At 30.1% G+C, this 19147-nt stretch overlaps 20 non-coding genes across 20 annotated transcripts; all 20 read left to right on the top strand.

The window, feature by feature from the left end:
* Positions 1-516: 516 nt before the first annotated feature.
* TRNAS-CGA (transfer RNA serine (anticodon CGA)) lies at positions 517-598 on the top strand. Its single transcript has one exon. It is a non-coding gene; the product is annotated as a tRNA-Ser (tRNA).
* Positions 599-1472: 874 nt separating this feature from the next.
* Positions 1473-1554, top strand: TRNAS-CGA (transfer RNA serine (anticodon CGA)). The gene has a single exon. It is a non-coding gene; the product is annotated as a tRNA-Ser (tRNA).
* An 875-nt stretch (positions 1555-2429) lies between these two features.
* TRNAS-CGA (transfer RNA serine (anticodon CGA)) lies at positions 2430-2511 on the top strand. The gene has a single exon. It is a non-coding gene; the product is annotated as a tRNA-Ser (tRNA).
* Positions 2512-3385: 874 nt separating this feature from the next.
* Positions 3386-3467, top strand: TRNAS-CGA (transfer RNA serine (anticodon CGA)). Its single transcript has one exon. It is a non-coding gene; the product is annotated as a tRNA-Ser (tRNA).
* A 678-nt stretch (positions 3468-4145) lies between these two features.
* Positions 4146-4227, top strand: TRNAS-CGA (transfer RNA serine (anticodon CGA)). Its single transcript has one exon. It is a non-coding gene; the product is annotated as a tRNA-Ser (tRNA).
* An 896-nt stretch (positions 4228-5123) lies between these two features.
* On the top strand, positions 5124-5205 carry TRNAS-CGA (transfer RNA serine (anticodon CGA)). Its single transcript has one exon. It is a non-coding gene; the product is annotated as a tRNA-Ser (tRNA).
* Positions 5206-6079: 874 nt separating this feature from the next.
* TRNAS-CGA (transfer RNA serine (anticodon CGA)) lies at positions 6080-6161 on the top strand. The gene has a single exon. It is a non-coding gene; the product is annotated as a tRNA-Ser (tRNA).
* Positions 6162-7035: 874 nt separating this feature from the next.
* On the top strand, positions 7036-7117 carry TRNAS-CGA (transfer RNA serine (anticodon CGA)). Its single transcript has one exon. It is a non-coding gene; the product is annotated as a tRNA-Ser (tRNA).
* An 874-nt stretch (positions 7118-7991) lies between these two features.
* TRNAS-CGA (transfer RNA serine (anticodon CGA)) lies at positions 7992-8073 on the top strand. Its single transcript has one exon. It is a non-coding gene; the product is annotated as a tRNA-Ser (tRNA).
* An 874-nt stretch (positions 8074-8947) lies between these two features.
* TRNAS-CGA (transfer RNA serine (anticodon CGA)) lies at positions 8948-9029 on the top strand. Its single transcript has one exon. It is a non-coding gene; the product is annotated as a tRNA-Ser (tRNA).
* Positions 9030-9903: 874 nt separating this feature from the next.
* TRNAS-CGA (transfer RNA serine (anticodon CGA)) lies at positions 9904-9985 on the top strand. Its single transcript has one exon. It is a non-coding gene; the product is annotated as a tRNA-Ser (tRNA).
* Positions 9986-10859: 874 nt separating this feature from the next.
* On the top strand, positions 10860-10941 carry TRNAS-CGA (transfer RNA serine (anticodon CGA)). The gene has a single exon. It is a non-coding gene; the product is annotated as a tRNA-Ser (tRNA).
* Positions 10942-11815: 874 nt separating this feature from the next.
* On the top strand, positions 11816-11897 carry TRNAS-CGA (transfer RNA serine (anticodon CGA)). Its single transcript has one exon. It is a non-coding gene; the product is annotated as a tRNA-Ser (tRNA).
* An 873-nt stretch (positions 11898-12770) lies between these two features.
* Positions 12771-12852, top strand: TRNAS-CGA (transfer RNA serine (anticodon CGA)). Its single transcript has one exon. It is a non-coding gene; the product is annotated as a tRNA-Ser (tRNA).
* A 677-nt stretch (positions 12853-13529) lies between these two features.
* On the top strand, positions 13530-13611 carry TRNAS-CGA (transfer RNA serine (anticodon CGA)). The gene has a single exon. It is a non-coding gene; the product is annotated as a tRNA-Ser (tRNA).
* An 880-nt stretch (positions 13612-14491) lies between these two features.
* Positions 14492-14573, top strand: TRNAS-CGA (transfer RNA serine (anticodon CGA)). Its single transcript has one exon. It is a non-coding gene; the product is annotated as a tRNA-Ser (tRNA).
* Positions 14574-15447: 874 nt separating this feature from the next.
* TRNAS-CGA (transfer RNA serine (anticodon CGA)) lies at positions 15448-15529 on the top strand. The gene has a single exon. It is a non-coding gene; the product is annotated as a tRNA-Ser (tRNA).
* An 874-nt stretch (positions 15530-16403) lies between these two features.
* On the top strand, positions 16404-16485 carry TRNAS-CGA (transfer RNA serine (anticodon CGA)). The gene has a single exon. It is a non-coding gene; the product is annotated as a tRNA-Ser (tRNA).
* Positions 16486-17359: 874 nt separating this feature from the next.
* On the top strand, positions 17360-17441 carry TRNAS-CGA (transfer RNA serine (anticodon CGA)). The gene has a single exon. It is a non-coding gene; the product is annotated as a tRNA-Ser (tRNA).
* Positions 17442-18315: 874 nt separating this feature from the next.
* Positions 18316-18397, top strand: TRNAS-CGA (transfer RNA serine (anticodon CGA)). The gene has a single exon. It is a non-coding gene; the product is annotated as a tRNA-Ser (tRNA).
* Positions 18398-19147: the final 750 nt, after the last annotated feature.

Here is a 19147-nt window from a genome sequence, read left to right as displayed (position 1 = left end):
TGTTCCTATTCTCACCAATATGAAATAATAGTAGATTAGGGAAATAGACTTGCTTTCCATAAATTTAGATTCTCTTGAAAATAAAATTATTTGTGTATAAATATAGCATCATTTAAAAATCTAATAAAATTTTACATTTTTCATTCTCAAAATACTGTTTTGTAATGTATAATTTAATATGATTTATTACTGTTTGTACTATTTTTAATGCATTCTAATAGCATATAAATTTAATACATCCCTTTGATTGGCTCTTTCTGCAAGAATTGTGAGCCGTGCTTGCATGTAATACATTTGATTTGATTTTCTTACCCTCTTTAATTTGCCCAAATTATTATTGACATTTATTTGTTTATAAACTTCTGATTTGAGATTTATCAGGGTTTTGTCCTTAAGTCTAGATAACAAATATCAGATTACTTGTAAAGAAAACGTATAAGAATTTTATTATTTAGAATCATTATTGGATTTTATAATTTTTTTTAATTTGTGTATATTTCCTACAGACGTGTGTAGGTAGTTGTGGCCGAGTGGTTAAGGCGATGGACTCGAAATCCATTGGGGTTTCCCTGCGCAGGTTCGAATCCTGCCAACTACGAGTTTATTTGTTGCGGAAGTTGTACTGACTTCCATGTTAGGGAATGTTGATATCGTTGTCTAGAATAAAAAGTACAGATTTACTTTCATGGAGTTTTATTCATTTCTGATATATAACACAATTTAAATTGAAAATGCTATCTGGCCGGCTATGAAACTTTACATTTTGACTCTTTAATGGAGCCAAAAATACAAGATGTTTGACAATCTGTAAACCGTAGTATTGAAAACTGCTATATTTAAGGTGCTGACAAAATATGCATCCTGGGCACTTTCTCTGATTCTTCTTGCTCATGTGCACTTTGACATTTTAACATCATACTGTTACAGAGATGGACAACTTTGAAGGATTAAGATTATGTTCCTATTCTCACCAATATGAAATAATAGTAGATTAGGGAAATAGACTTGCTTTCCATAAATTTAGATTCTCTTGAAAATAAAATTATTTGTGTATAAATATAGCATCATTTAAAAATCTAATAAAATTTCACATTTTTCATTCTCAAAATACTGTTTTGTAATGTATAATTTAATATGATTTATTACTGTTTGTACTATTTTTAATGCATTCTAATAGCATATAAATTTAATACATCCCTTTGATTGGCTCTTTCTGCAAGAATTGTGAGCCGTGCTTGCATGTAATACATTTGATTTGATTTCCTTACCCTCTTTAATTTGCCCAAATTATTATTGACATTTATTTGTTTATAAACTTCTGATTTGAGATTTATCAGGGTTTTGTCCTTAAGTCTAGATAACAAATATCAGATTACTTGTAAAGAAAACGTATAAGAATTTTATTATTTAGAATCATTATTGGATTTTATATTTTTTTTTAATTTGTGTATTTTTCCTACAGATGTGTGTAGGTAGTTGTGGCCGAGTGGTTAAGGCGATGGACTCGAAATCCATTGGGGTTTCCCTGCGCAGGTTCGAATCCTGCCAACTACGAGTTTATTTGTTGTGAAAGTTGTACTCACTTCCGTGTTAGGGAATGTTGATATCGTTGTCTAGAATAAAAAGTACAGATTTACTTTCATGGAGTTTTATTCATTTCTGATATATAACACAATTTAAATTGAAAATGCTATCTGGACGGCTATGAAACTTTACATTTTGACTCTTTAATGGAGCCAAAAATACAATATGTTTGACAATCTGTAAACCGTAGTATTGAAAACTGCTATATTTAAGGTGCTGACAAAATATGCATCCTGGGCACTTTCTCTGATTCTTCTTGCTCATGTGCACTTTGACATTTTAACATCATACTGTTACAGAGATGGACAACTTTGAAGGATTAAGATTATGTTCCTATTCTCAGCCAATATGAAATAATAGTAGATTAGGGAAATAGACTTGCTTTCCATAAATTTAGATTCTCTTGAAAATAAAATTATTTGTGTATAAATATAGCATCATTTAAAAATCTAATAACATTTCACATTTTTCATTCTCAAAATACTGTTTTGTAATGTATAATTTAATATGATTTATTACTGTTTGTACTATTTTTAATGCATTCTAATAGCATATAAATTTAATACATCCCTTTGATTGGCTCTTTCTGCAAGAATTGTGAGCCGTGCTTGCATGTAATACATTTGATTTGATTTTCTTACCCTCTTTAATTTGCCCAAATTATTATTGACATTTATTTGTTTATAAACTACTGATTTGAGATTTATCAGGGTTTTGTCCTTAAGTCTAGATAACAAATATCAGATTACTTGTAAAGAAAACGTATAAGAATTTTATTATTTAGAATCATTATTGGATTTTATAATTTTTTTTAATTTGTGTATATTTCCTACAGATGTGTGTAGGTAGTTGTGGCCGAGTGGTTAAGGCGATGGACTCGAAATCCATTGGGGTTTCCCTGCGCAGGTTCGAATCCTGCCAACTACGACTTTATTTGTTGTGAAAGTTGTACTCACTTCCGTGTTAGGGAATGTTGATATCGTTGTCTATAATAAAAAGTACAGATTTACTTTCATGGAGTTTTATTCATTTCTGATATATAACACAATTTAAATTGAAAATGCTATCTGGCCGGCTATGAAACTTTACATTTTGACTCTTTAATGGAGCCAAAAATACAAGATGTTTGACAATCTGTAAACCGTAGTATTGAAAACTGCTATATTTAAGGTGCTGACAAAATATGCATCCTGGGCACTTTCTCTGATTCTTCTTGCTCATGTGCACTTTGACATTTTAACATCATACTGTTACAGAGATGGACAACTTTGAAGGATTAAGATTATGTTCCTATTCTCACCAATATGAAATAATAGTAGATTAGGGAAATAGACTTGCTTTCCATAAATTTAGATTCTCTTGAAAATAAAATTATTTGTGTATAAATATAGCATCATTTAAAAATCTAATAAAATTTCACATTTTTCATTCTCAAAATACTGTTTTGTAATGTATAATTTAATATGATTTATTACTGTTTGTACTATTTTTAATGCATTCTAATAGCATATAAATTTAATACATCCCTTTGATTGGCTCTTTCTGCAAGAATTGTGAGCCGTGCTTGCATGTAATACATTTGATTTGATTTTCTTGCCCTCTTTAATTTGCCCAAATTATTATTGACATTTATTTGTTTATAAACTTCTGATTTGAGATTTATCAGGGTTTTGTCCTTAAGTCTAGATAACAAATATCAGATTACTTGTAAAGAAAACGTATAAGAATTTTATTATTTAGAATCATTATTGGATTTTATAATTTTTTTTAATTTGTGTATATTTCCTACAGATGTGTGTAGGTAGTTGTGGCCGAGTGGTTAAGGCGATGGACTCGAAATCCATTGGGGTTTCCCTGCGCAGGTTCGAATCCTGCCAACTATGACTTTATTTGTTGCGGAAGTTGTACTGACTTCCATGTTAGGGAATGTTGATATCGTTGTCTAGAATAAAAAGTACAGATTTACTTTCATGGAGTTTTATTCATTTCTGATATATAACACAATTTAAATTGAAAATGCTATCTGGCCGGCTATGAAACTTTACATTTTGACTCTTTAATGGAGCCAAAAATACAAGATGTTTGACAATCTGTAAACCGTAGTATTGAAAACTGCTATATTTAAGGTGCTGACAAAATATGCATCCTGGGCACTTTCTCTGATTCTAATAAAATTTCACATTTTTCATTCTCAAAATACTGTTTTGTAATGTATAATTTAATATGATTTATTACTGTTTGTACTATTTTTAATGCATTCTAATAGCATATAAATTTAATACATCCCTTTGATTGGCTCTTTCTGCAAGAATTGTGAGCCGTGCTTGCATGTAATACATTTGATTTGATTTTCTTGCCCTCTTTAATTTGCCCAAATTATTATTGACATTTATTTGTTTATAAACTTCTGATTTGAGATTTATCAGGGTTTTGTCCTTAAGTCTAGATAACAAATATCAGATTACTTGTAAAGAAAACGTATAAGAATTTTATTATTTAGAATCATTATTGGATTTTATATTTTTTTTTAATTTGTGTATTTTTCCTACAGATGTGTGTAGGTAGTTGTGGCCGAGTGGTTAAGGCGATGGACTCGAAATCCATTGGGGTTTACCTGCGCAGGTTCGAATCCTGCCAACTACGAGTTTATTTGTTGTGGAAGTTAGGGATTGTTGATATCGTTGTCTAGAATAAAAAGTACAGATTTACTTTCATGGAGTTTGTCTAGAATAAAAAGTACAGATTTACTTTCATGGAGTTTTATTCATTTCTGATATATAACACAATTTAAATTGAAAATGCTATCTGGCCGGCTATGAAACTTTACATTTTGACTCTTTAATGGAGCCAAAAATACAAGATGTTTGACAATCTGTAAACCGTAGTATTGAAAACTGCTATATTTAAGGTGCTGACAAAATATGCATCCTGGGCACTTTCTCTGATTCTTCTTGCTCATGTGCACTTTGACATTTTAACATCATACTGTTACAGAGATGGACAACTTTGAAGGATTAAGATTATGTTCCTATTCTCACCAATATGAAATAATAGTAGATTAGGGAAATAGACTTGCTTTCCATAAATTTAGATTCTCTTGAAAATAAAATTATTTGTGTATAAATATAGCATCATTTAAAAATCTAATAAAATTTTACATTTTTCATTCTCAAAATACTGTTTTGTAATGTATAATTTAATATGATTTATTACTGTTTGTACTATTTTTAATGCATTCTAATAGCATATAAATTTAATACATCCCTTTGATTGGCTCTTTCTGCAAGAATTGTGAGCCGTGCTTGCATGTAATACATTTGATTTGATTTTCTTGCCCTCTTTAATTTGCCCAAATTATTATTGACATTTATTTGTTTATAAACTTCTGATTTGAGATTTATCAGGGTTTTGTCCTTAAGTCTAGATAACAAATATCAGATTACTTGTAAAGAAAACGTATAAGAATTTTATTATTTAGAATCATTATTGGATTTTATAATTTTTTTTTATTTGTGTATATTTCCTACAGACGTGTGTAGGTAGTTGTGGCCGAGTGGTTAAGGCGATGGACTCGAAATCCATTGGGGTTTCCCTGCGCAGGTTCGAATCCTGCCAACTACGAGTTTATTTGTTGCGGAAGTTGTACTGACTTCCATGTTAGGGAATGTTGATATCGTTGTCTAGAATAAAAAGTACAGATTTACTTTCATGGAGTTTTATTCATTTCTGATATATAACACAATTTAAATTGAAAATGCTATCTGGCCGGCTATGAAACTTTACATTTTGACTCTTTAATGGAGCCAAAAATACAAGATGTTTGACAATCTGTAAACCGTAGTATTGAAAACTGCTATATTTAAGGTGCTGACAAAATATGCATCCTGGGCACTTTCTCTGATTCTTCTTGCTCATGTGCACTTTGACATTTTAACATCATACTGTTACAGAGATGGACAACTTTGAAGGATTAAGATTATGTTCCTATTCTCACCAATATGAAATAATAGTAGATTAGGGAAATAGACTTGCTTTCCATAAATTTAGATTCTCTTGAAAATAAAATTATTTGTGTATAAATATAGCATCATTTAAAAATCTAATAAAATTTCACATTTTTCATTCTCAAAATACTGTTTTGTAATGTATAATTTAATATGATTTATTACTGTTTGTACTATTTTTAATGCATTCTAATAGCATATAAATTTAATACATCCCTTTGATTGGCTCTTTCTGCAAGAATTGTGAGCCGTGCTTGCATGTAATACATTTGATTTGATTTCCTTACCCTCTTTAATTTGCCCAAATTATTATTGACATTTATTTGTTTATAAACTTCTGATTTGAGATTTATCAGGGTTTTGTCCTTAAGTCTAGATAACAAATATCAGATTACTTGTAAAGAAAACGTATAAGAATTTTATTATTTAGAATCATTATTGGATTTTATAATTTTTTTTAATTTGTGTATATTTCCTACAGACGTGTGTAGGTAGTTGTGGCCGAGTGGTTAAGGCGATGGACTCGAAATCCATTGGGGTTTCCCTGCGCAGGTTCGAATCCTGCCAACTACGACTTTATTTGTTGTGAAAGTTGTACTCACTTCCGTGTTAGGGAATGTTGATATCGTTGTCTATAATAAAAAGTACAGATTTACTTTCATGGAGTTTTATTCATTTCTGATATATAACACAATTTAAATTGAAAATGCTATCTGGCCGGCTATGAAACTTTACATTTTGACTCTTTAATGGAGCCAAAAATACAAGATGTTTGACAATCTGTAAACCGTAGTATTGAAAACTGCTATATTTAAGGTGCTGACAAAATATGCATCCTGGGCACTTTCTCTGATTCTTCTTGCTCATGTGCACTTTGACATTTTAACATCATACTGTTACAGAGATGGACAACTTTGAAGGATTAAGATTATGTTCCTATTCTCACCAATATGAAATAATAGTAGATTAGGGAAATAGACTTGCTTTCCATAAATTTAGATTCTCTTGAAAATAAAATTATTTGTGTATAAATATAGCATCATTTAAAAATCTAATAACATTTCACATTTTTCATTCTCAAAATACTGTTTTGTAATGTATAATTTAATATGATTTATTACTGTTTGTACTATTTTTAATGCATTCTAATAGCATATAAATTTAATACATCCCTTTGATTGGCTCTTTCTGCAAGAATTGTGAGCCGTGCTTGCATGTAATACATTTGATTTGATTTTCTTGCCCTCTTTAATTTGCCCAAATTATTATTGACATTTATTTGTTTATAAACTACTGATTTGAGATTTATCAGGGTTTTGTCCTTAAGTCTAGATAACAAATATCAGATTACTTGTAAAGAAAACGTATAAGAATTTTATTATTTAGAATCATTATTGGATTTTATATTTTTTTTTAATTTGTGTATTTTTCCTACAGATGTGTGTAGGTAGTTGTGGCCGAGTGGTTAAGGCGATGGACTCGAAATCCATTGGGGTTTACCCGCGCAGGTTCGAATCCTGCCAACTACGAGTTTATTTGTTGCGGAAGTTGTACTGACTTCCATGTTAGGGAATGTTGATATCGTTGTCTAGAATAAAAAGTACAGATTTACTTTCATGGAGTTTTATTCATTTCTGATATATAACACAATTTAAATTGAAAATGCTATCTGGCCGGCTATGAAACTTTACATTTTGACTCTTTAATGGAGCCAAAAATACAAGATGTTTGACAATCTGTAAACCGTAGTATTGAAAACTGCTATATTTAAGGTGCTGACAAAATATGCATCCTGGGCACTTTCTCTGATTCTTCTTGCTCATGTGCACTTTGACATTTTAACATCATACTGTTACAGAGATGGACAACTTTGAAGGATTAAGATTATGTTCCTATTCTCACCAATATGAAATAATAGTAGATTAGGGAAATAGACTTGCTTTCCATAAATTTAGATTCTCTTGAAAATAAAATTATTTGTGTATAAATATAGCATCATTTAAAAATCTAATAACATTTCACATTTTTCATTCTCAAAATACTGTTTTGTAATGTATAATTTAATATGATTTATTACTGTTTGTACTATTTTTAATGCATTCTAATAGCATATAAATTTAATACATCCCTTTGATTGGCTCTTTCTGCAAGAATTGTGAGCCGTGCTTGCATGTAATACATTTGATTTGATTTTCTTGCCCTCTTTAATTTGCCCAAATTATTATTGACATTTATTTGTTTATAAACTACTGATTTGAGATTTATCAGGGTTTTGTCCTTAAGTCTAGATAACAAATATCAGATTACTTGTAAAGAAAACGTATAAGAATTTTATTATTTAGAATCATTATTGGATTTTATAATTTTTTTTAATTTGTGTATATTTCCTACAGATGTGTGTAGGTAGTTGTGGCCGAGTGGTTAAGGCGATGGACTCGAAATCCATTGGGGTTTCCCTGCGCAGGTTCGAATCCTGCCAACTACGACTTTATTTGTTGTGAAAGTTGTACTCACTTCCGTGTTAGGGAATGTTGATATCGTTGTCTATAATAAAAAGTACAGATTTACTTTCATGGAGTTTTATTCATTTCTGATATATAACACAATTTAAATTGAAAATGCTATCTGGCCGGCTATGAAACTTTACATTTTGACTCTTTAATGGAGCCAAAAATACAATATGTTTGACAATCTGTAAACCGTAGTATTGAAAACTGCTATATTTAAGGTGCTGACAAAATATGCATCCTGGGCACTTTCTCTGATTCTTCTTGCTCATGTGCACTTTGACATTTTAACATCATACTGTTACAGAGATGGACAACTTTGAAGGATTAAGATTATGTTCCTATTCTCACCAATATGAAATAATAGTAGATTAGGGAAATAGACTTGCTTTCCATAAATTTAGATTCTCTTGAAAATAAAATTATTTGTGTATAAATATAGCATCATTTAAAAATCTAATAACATTTCACATTTTTCATTCTCAAAATACTGTTTTGTAATGTATAATTTAATATGATTTATTACTGTTTGTACTATTTTTAATGCATTCTAATAGCATATAAATTTAATACATCCCTTTGATTGGCTCTTTCTGCAAGAATTGTGAGCCGTGCTTGCATGTAATACATTTGATTTGATTTTCTTACCCTCTTTAATTTGCCCAAATTATTATTGACATTTATTTGTTTATAAACTTCTGATTTGAGATTTATCAGGGTTTTGTCCTTAAGTCTAGATAACAAATATCAGATTACTTGTAAAGAAAACGTATAAGAATTTTATTATTTAGAATCATTATTGGATTTTATAATTTTTTTTAATTTGTGTATTTTTCCTACAGATGTGTGTAGGTAGTTGTGGCCGAGTGGTTAAGGCGATGGACTCGAAATCCATTGGGGTTTACCCGCGCAGGTTCGAATCCTGCCAACTACGAGTTTATTTGTTGCGGAAGTTGTACTGACTTCCATGTTAGGGAATGTTGATATCGTTGTCTAGAATAAAAAGTACAGATTTACTTTCATGGAGTTTTATTCATTTCTGATATATAACACAATTTAAATTGAAAATGCTATCTGGCCGGCTATGAAACTTTACATTTTGACTCTTTAATGGAGCCAAAAATACAAGATGTTTGACAATCTGTAAACCGTAGTATTGAAAACTGCTATATTTAAGGTGCTGACAAAATATGCATCCTGGGCACTTTCTCTGATTCTTCTTGCTCATGTGCACTTTGACATTTTAACATCATACTGTTACAGAGATGGACAACTTTGAAGGATTAAGATTATGTTCCTATTCTCACCAATATGAAATAATAGTAGATTAGGGAAATAGACTTGCTTTCCATAAATTTAGATTCTCTTGAAAATAAAATTATTTGTGTATAAATATAGCATCATTTAAAAATCTAATAAAATTTCACATTTTTCATTCTCAAAATACTGTTTTGTAATGTATAATTTAATATGATTTATTACTGTTTGTACTATTTTTAATGCATTCTAATAGCATATAAATTTAATACATCCCTTTGATTGGCTCTTTCTGCAAGAATTGTGAGCCGTGCTTGCATGTAATACATTTGATTTGATTTTCTTGCCCTCTTTAATTTGCCCAAATTATTATTGACATTTATTTGTTTATAAACTTCTGATTTGAGATTTATCAGGGTTTTGTCCTTAAGTCTAGATAACAAATATCAGATTACTTGTAAAGAAAACGTATAAGAATTTTATTATTTAGAATCATTATTGGATTTTATAATTTTTTTTAATTTGTGTATATTTCCTACAGATGTGTGTAGGTAGTTGTGGCCGAGTGGTTAAGGCGATGGACTCGAAATCCATTGGGGTTTCCCTGCGCAGGTTCGAATCCTGCCAACTACGACTTTATTTGTTGTGAAAGTTGTACTCACTTCCGTGTTAGGGAATGTTGATATCGTTGTCTATAATAAAAAGTACAGATTTACTTTCATGGAGTTTTATTCATTTCTGATATATAACACAATTTAAATTGAAAATGCTATCTGGACGGCTATGAAACTTTACATTTTGACTCTTTAATGGAGCCAAAAATACAAGATGTTTGACAATCTGTAAACCGTAGTATTGAAAACTGCTATATTTAAGGTGCTGACAAAATATGCATCCTGGGCACTTTCTCTGATTCTTCTTGCTCATGTGCACTTTGACATTTTAACATCATACTGTTACAGAGATGGACAACTTTGAAGGATTAAGATTATGTTCCTATTCTCACCAATATGAAATAATAGTAGATTAGGGAAATAGACTTGCTTTCCATAAATTTAGATTCTCTTGAAAATAAAATTATTTGTGTATAAATATAGCATCATTTAAAAATCTAATAAAATTTCACATTTTTCATTCTCAAAATACTGTTTTGTAATGTATAATTTAATATGATTTATTACTGTTTGTACTATTTTTAATGCATTCTAATAGCATATAAATTTAATACATCCCTTTGATTGGCTCTTTCTGCAAGAATTGTGAGCCGTGCTTGCATGTAATACATTTGATTTGATTTTCTTGCCCTCTTTAATTTGCCCAAATTATTATTGACATTTATTTGTTTATAAACTTCTGATTTGAGATTTATCAGGGTTTTGTCCTTAAGTCTAGATAACAAATATCAGATTACTTGTAAAGAAAACGTATAAGAATTTTATTATTTAGAATCATTATTGGATTTTATATTTTTTTTTAATTTGTGTATTTTTCCTACAGATGTGTGTAGGTAGTTGTGGCCGAGTGGTTAAGGCGATGGACTCGAAATCCATTGGGGTTTACCCGCGCAGGTTCGAATCCTGCCAACTACGAGTTTATTTGTTGCGGAAGTTGTACTGACTTCCATGTTAGGGAATGTTGATATCGTTGTCTAGAATAAAAAGTACAGATTTACTTTCATGGAGTTTTATTCATTTCTGATATATAACACAATTTAAATTGAAAATGCTATCTGGCCGGCTATGAAACTTTACATTTTGACTCTTTAATGGAGCCAAAAATACAAGATGTTTGACAATCTGTAAACCGTAGTATTGAAAACTGCTATATTTAAGGTGCTGACAAAATATGCATCCTGGGCACTTTCTCTGATTCTTCTTGCTCATGTGCACTTTGACATTTTAACATCATACTGTTACAGAGATGGACAACTTTGAAGGATTAAGATTATGTTCCTATTCTCACCAATATGAAATAATAGTAGATTAGGGAAATAGACTTGCTTTCCATAAATTTAGATTCTCTTGAAAATAAAATTATTTGTGTATAAATATAGCATCATTTAAAAATCTAATAAAATTTCACATTTTTCATTCTCAAAATACTGTTTTGTAATGTATAATTTAATATGATTTATTACTGTTTGTACTATTTTTAATGCATTCTAATAGCATATAAATTTAATACATCCCTTTGATTGGCTCTTTCTGCAAGAATTGTGAGCCGTGCTTGCATGTAATACATTTGATTTGATTTTCTTGCCCTCTTTAATTTGCCCAAATTATTATTGACATTTATTTGTTTATAAACTTCTGATTTGAGATTTATCAGGGTTTTGTCCTTAAGTCTAGATAACAAATATCAGATTACTTGTAAAGAAAACGTATAAGAATTTTATTATTTAGAATCATTATTGGATTTTATAATTTTTTTTAATTTGTGTATATTTCCTACAGATGTGTGTAGGTAGTTGTGGCCGAGTGGTTAAGGCGATGGACTCGAAATCCATTGGGGTTTCCCTGCGCAGGTTCGAATCCTGCCAACTACGACTTTATTTGTTGTGAAGTTGTACTCACTTCCGTGTTAGGGAATGTTGATATCGTTGTCTAGAATAAAAAGTACAGATTTACTTTCATGGAGTTTTATTCATTTCTGATATATAACACAATTTAAATTGAAAATGCTATCTGGCCGGCTATGAAACTTTACATTTTGACTCTTTAATGGAGCCAAAAATACAATATGTTTGACAATCTGTAAACCGTAGTATTGAAAACTGCTATATTTAAGGTGCTGACAAAATATGCATCCTGGGCACTTTCTCTGATTCTTCTTGCTCATGTGCACTTTGACATTTTAACATCATACTGTTACAGAGATGGACAACTTTGAAGGATTAAGATTATGTTCCTATTCTCGCCAATATGAAATAATAGTAGATTAGGGAAATAGACTTGCTTTCCATAAATTTAGATTCTCTTGAAAATAAAATTATTTGTGTATAAATATAGCATCATTTAAAAATCTAATAAAATTTCACATTTTTCATTCTCAAAATACTGTTTTGTAATGTATAATTTAATATGATTTATTACTGTTTGTACTATTTTTAATGCATTCTAATAGCATATAAATTTAATACATCCCTTTGATTGGCTCTTTCTGCAAGAATTGTGAGCCGTGCTTGCATGTAATACATTTGATTTGATTTTCTTGCCCTCTTTAATTTGCCCAAATTATTATTGACATTTATTTGTTTATAAACTACTGATTTGAGATTTATCAGGGTTTTGTCCTTAAGTCTAGATAACAAATATCAGATTACTTGTAAAGAAAACGTATAAGAATTTTATTATTTAGAATCATTATTGGATTTTATAATTTTTTTTAATTTGTGTATATTTCCTACAGATGTTTGTAGGTAGTTGTGGCCGAGTGGTTAAGGCGATGGACTCGAAATCCATTGGGGTTTCCCTGCGCAGGTTCGAATCCTGCCAACTATGACTTTATTTGTTGCGGAAGTTGTACTGACTTCCATGTTAGGGAATGTTGATATCGTTGTCTAGAATAAAAAGTACAGATTTACTTTCATGGAGTTTTATTCATTTCTGATATATAACACAATTTAAATTGAAAATGCTATCTGGCCGGCTATGAAACTTTACATTTTGACTCTTTAATGGAGCCAAAAATACAAGATGTTTGACAATCTGTAAACCGTAGTATTGAAAACTGCTATATTTAAGGTGCTGACAAAATATGCATCCTGGGCACTTTCTCTGATTCTAATAAAATTTCACATTTTTCATTCTCAAAATACTGTTTTGTAATGTATAATTTAATATGATTTATTACTGTTTGTACTATTTTTAATGCATTCTAATAGCATATAAATTTAATACATCCCTTTGATTGGCTCTTTCTGCAAGAATTGTGAGCCGTGCTTGCATGTAATACATTTGATTTGATTTTCTTGCCCTCTTTAATTTGCCCAAATTATTATTGACATTTATTTGTTTATAAACTTCTGATTTGAGATTTATCAGGGTTTTGTCCTTAAGTCTAGATAACAAATATCAGATTACTTGTAAAGAAAACGTATAAGAATTTTATTATTTAGAATCATTATTGGATTTTATTTTTTTTTTAATTTGTGTATTTTTCCTACAGATGTGTGTAGGTAGTTGTGGCCGAGTGGTTAAGGCGATGGACTCGAAATCCATTGGGGTTTCCCTGCGCAGGTTCGAATCCTGCCAACTACGAGTTTATTTGTTGTGAAAGTAGGTTGTACTGACTATCGTGTTAGGGAATGTTGATTACTCGTTGTCTAGAATAAAAAGTACAGATTTACTTTCATGGAGTTTTATTCATTTCTGATATATAACACAATTTAAATTGAAAATGCTATCTGGCCGGCTATGAAACTTTACATTTTGACTCTTTAATGGAGCCAAAAATACAAGATGTTTGACAATCTGTAAACCGTAGTATTGAAAACTGCTATATTTAAGGTGCTGACAAAATATGCATCCTGGGCACTTTCTCTGATTCTTCTTGCTCATGTGCACTTTGACATTTTAACATCATACTGTTACAGAGATGGACAACTTTGAAGGATTAAGATTATGTTCCTATTCTCACCAATATGAAATAATAGTAGATTAGGGAAATAGACTTGCTTTCCATAAATTTAGATTCTCTTGAAAATAAAATTATTTGTGTATAAATATAGCATCATTTAAAAATCTAATAAAATTTCACATTTTTCATTCTCAAAATACTGTTTTGTAATGTATAATTTAATATGATTTATTACTGTTTGTACTATTTTTAATGCATTCTAATAGCATATAAATTTAATACATCCCTTTGATTGGCTCTTTCTGCAAGAATTGTGAGCCGTGCTTGCATGTAATACATTTGATTTGATTTTCTTGCCCTCTTTAATTTGCCCAAATTATTATTGACATTTATTTGTTTATAAACTTCTGATTTGAGATTTATCAGGGTTTTGTCCTTAAGTCTAGATAACAAATATCAGATTACTTGTAAAGAAAACGTATAAGAATTTTATTATTTAGAATCATTATTGGATTTTATATTTTTTTTTAATTTGTGTATATTTCCTACAGATGTGTGTAGGTAGTTGTGGCCGAGTGGTTAAGGCGATGGACTCGAAATCCATTGGGGTTTACCCGCGCAGGTTCGAATCCTGCCAACTACGAGTTTATTTGTTGCGGAAGTTGTACTGACTTCCATGTTAGGGAATGTTGATATCGTTGTCTAGAATAAAAAGTACAGATTTACTTTCATGGAGTTTTATTCATTTCTGATATATAACACAATTTAAATTGAAAATGCTATCTGGCCGGCTATGAAACTTTACATTTTGACTCTTTAATGGAGCCAAAAATACAAGATGTTTGACAATCTGTAAACCGTAGTATTGAAAACTGCTATATTTAAGGTGCTGACAAAATATGCATCCTGGGCACTTTCTCTGATTCTTCTTGCTCATGTGCACTTTGACATTTTAACATCATACTGTTACAGAGATGGACAACTTTGAAGGATTAAGATTATGTTCCTATTCTCGCCAATATGAAATAATAGTAGATTAGGGAAATAGACTTGCTTTCCATAAATTTAGATTCTCTTGAAAATAAAATTATTTGTGTATAAATATAGCATCATTTAAAAATCTAATAAAATTTCACATTTTTCATTCTCAAAATACTGTTTTGTAATGTATAATTTAATATGATTTATTACTGTTTGTACTATTTTTAATGCATTCTAATAGCATATAAATTTAATACATCCCTTTGATTGGCTCTTTCTGCAAGAATTGTGAGCCGTGCTTGCATGTAATACATTTGATTTGATTTTCTTGCCCTCTTTAATTTGCCCAAATTATTATTGACATTTATTTGTTTATAAACTTCTGATTTGAGATTTATCAGGGTTTTGTCCTTAAGTCTAGATAACAAATATCAGATTACTTGTAAAGAAAACGTATAAGAATTTTATTATTTAGAATCATTATTGGATTTTATAATTTTTTTTAATTTGTGTATATTTCCTACAGATGTGTGTAGGTAGTTGTGGCCGAGTGGTTAAGGCGATGGACTCGAAATCCATTGGGGTTTCCCTGCGCAGGTTCGAATCCTGCCAACTACGACTTTATTTGTTGTGAAAGTTGTACTCACTTCCGTGTTAGGGAATGTTGATATCGTTGTCTAGAATAAAAAGTACAGATTTACTTTCATGGAGTTTTATTCATTTCTGATATATAACACAATTTAAATTGAAAATGCTATCTGGCCGGCTATGAAACTTTACATTTTGACTCTTTAATGGAGCCAAAAATACAAGATGTTTGACAATCTGTAAACCGTAGTATTGAAAACTGCTATATTTAAGGTGCTGACAAAATATGCATCCTGGGCACTTTCTCTGATTCTTCTTGCTCATGTGCACTTTGACATTTTAACATCATACTGTTACAGAGATGGACAACTTTGAAGGATTAAGATTATGTTCCTATTCTCACCAATATGAAATAATAGTAGATTAGGGAAATAGACTTGCTTTCCATAAATTTAGATTCTCTTGAAAATAAAATTATTTGTGTATAAATATAGCATCATTTAAAAATCTAATAAAATTTCACATTTTTCATTCTCAAAATACTGTTTTGTAATGTATAATTTAATATGATTTATTACTGTTTGTACTATTTTTAATGCATTCTAATAGCATATAAATTTAATACATCCCTTTGATTGGCTCTTTCTGCAAGAATTGTGAGCCGTGCTTGCATGTAATACATTTGATTTGATTTTCTTGCCCTCTTTAATTTGCCCAAATTATTATTGACATTTATTTGTTTATAAACTTCTGATTTGAGATTTATCAGGGTTTTGTCCTTAAGTCTAGATAACAAATATCAGATTACTTGTAAAGAAAACGTATAAGAATTTTATTATTTAGAATCATTATTGGATTTTATAATTTTTTTTAATTTGTGTATATTTCCTACAGATGTGTGTAGGTAGTTGTGGCCGAGTGGTTAAGGCGATGGACTCGAAATCCATTGGGGTTTCCCTGCGCAGGTTCGAATCCTGCCAACTACGACTTTATTTGTTGTGAAAGTTGTACTCACTTCCGTGTTAGGGAATGTTGATATCGTTGTCTATAATAAAAAGTACAGATTTACTTTCATGGAGTTTTATTCATTTCTGATATATAACACAATTTAAATTGAAAATGCTATCTGGCCGGCTATGAAACTTTACATTTTGACTCTTTAATGGAGCCAAAAATACAATATGTTTGACAATCTGTAAACCGTAGTATTGAAAACTGCTATATTTAAGGTGCTGACAAAATATGCATCCTGGGCACTTTCTCTGATTCTTCTTGCTCATGTGCACTTTGACATTTTAACATCATACTGTTACAGAGATGGACAACTTTGAAGGATTAAGATTATGTTCCTATTCTCACCAATATGAAATAATAGTAGATTAGGGAAATAGACTTGCTTTCCATAAATTTAGATTCTCTTGAAAATAAAATTATTTGTGTATAAATATAGCATCATTTAAAAATCTAATAAAATTTCACATTTTTCATTCTCAAAATACTGTTTTGTAATGTATAATTTAATATGATTTATTACTGTTTGTACTATTTTTAATGCATTCTAATAGCATATAAATTTAATACATCCCTTTGATTGGCTCTTTCTGCAAGAATTGTGAGCCGTGCTTGCATGTAATACATTTGATTTGATTTTCTTGCCCTCTTTAATTTGCCCAAATTATTATTGACATTTATTTGTTTATAAACTTCTGATTTGAGATTTATCAGGGTTTTGTCCTTAAGTCTAGATAACAAATATCAGATTACTTGTAAAGAAAACGTATAAGAATTTTATTATTTAGAATCATTATTGGATTTTATAATTTTTTTTAATTTGTGTATATTTCCTACAGATGTGTGTAGGTAGTTGTGGCCGAGTGGTTAAGGCGATGGACTCGAAATCCATTGGGGTTTCCCTGCGCAGGTTCGAATCCTGCCAACTACGACTTTATTTGTTGTGAAAGTTGTACTGACTTCCGTGTTAGGGATTGTTGATATCGTTGTCTAGAATAAAAAGTACAGATTTACTTTCATGGAGTTTTATTCATTTCTGATATATAACACAATTTAAATTGAAAATGCTATCTGGCCGGCTATGAAACTTTACATTTTGACTCTTTAATGGAGCCAAAAATACAAGATGTTTGACAATCTGTAAACCGTAGTATTGAAAACTGCTATATTTAAGGTGCTGACAAAATATGCATCCTGGGCACTTTCTCTGATTCTTCTTGCTCATGTGCACTTTGACATTTTAACATCATACTGTTACAGAGATGGACAACTTTGAAGGATTAAGATTATGTTCCTATTCTCACCAATATGAAATAATAGTAGATTAGGGAAATAGACTTGCTTTCCATAAATTTAGATTCTCTTGAAAATAAAATTATTTGTGTATAAATATAGCATCATTTAAAAATCTAATAAAATTTCACATTTTTCATTCTCAAAATACTGTTTTGTAATGTATAATTTAATATGATTTATTACTGTTTGTACTATTTTTAATGCATTCTAATAGCATATAAATTTAATACATCCCTTTGATTGGCTCTTTCTGCAAGAATTGTGAGCCGTGCTTGCATGTAATACATTTGATTTGATTTTCTTGCCCTCTTTAATTTGCCCAAATTATTATTGACATTTATTTGTTTATAAACTTCTGATTTGAGATTTATCAGGGTTTTGTCCTTAAGTCTAGATAACAAATATCAGATTACTTGTAAAGAAAACGTATAAGAATTTTATTATTTAGAATCATTATTGGATTTTATAATTTTTTTTAATTTGTGTATATTTCCTACAGATGTGTGTAGGTAGTTGTGGCCGAGTGGTTAAGGCGATGGACTCGAAATCCATTGGGGTTTCCCTGCGCAGGTTCGAATCCTGCCAACTACGAGTTTATTTGTTGTGAAAGTTGTACTCACTTCCGTGTTAGGGAGTGTTGATATCGTTGTCTAGAATAAAAAGTACAGATTTACTTTCATGGAGTTTTATTCATTTCTGATATATAACACAATTTAAATTGAAAATGCTATCTGGCCGGCTATGAAACTTTACATTTTGACTCTTTAATGGAGCCAAAAATACAAGATGTTTGACAATCTGTAAACCGTAGTATTGAAAACTGCTATATTTAAGGTGCTGACAAAATATGAATCCTGGGCACTTTCTCTGATTCTTCTTGCTCATGTGCACTTTGACATTTTAACATCATACTGTTACAGAGATGGACAACTTTGAAGGATTAAGATTATGTTCCTATTCTCACCAATATGAAATAATAGTAGATTAGGGAAATAGACTTGCTTTCCATAAATTTAGATTCTCTTGAAAATAAAATTATTTGTGTATAAATATAGCATCATTTAAAAATCTAATAAAATTTCACATTTTTCATTCTCAAAATACTGTTTTGTAATGTATAATTTAATATGATTTATTACTGTTTGTACTATTTTTAATGCATTCTAATAGCATATAAATTTAATACATCCCTTTGATTGGCTCTTTCTGCAAGAATTGTGAGCCGTGCTTGCATGTAATACATTTGATTTGATTTTCTTACCCTCTTTAATTTGCCCAAATTATTATTGACATTTATTTGTTTATAAACTTCTGATTTGAGATTTATCAGGGTTTTGTCCT

This window comes from Bombina bombina, chromosome 1, assembly GCF_027579735.1.
Source record: "Bombina bombina isolate aBomBom1 chromosome 1, aBomBom1.pri, whole genome shotgun sequence".
Taxonomy (NCBI): domain Eukaryota; kingdom Metazoa; phylum Chordata; class Amphibia; order Anura; family Bombinatoridae; genus Bombina; species Bombina bombina.
This window is presented reverse-complemented; position numbering and strand designations above follow the sequence as displayed.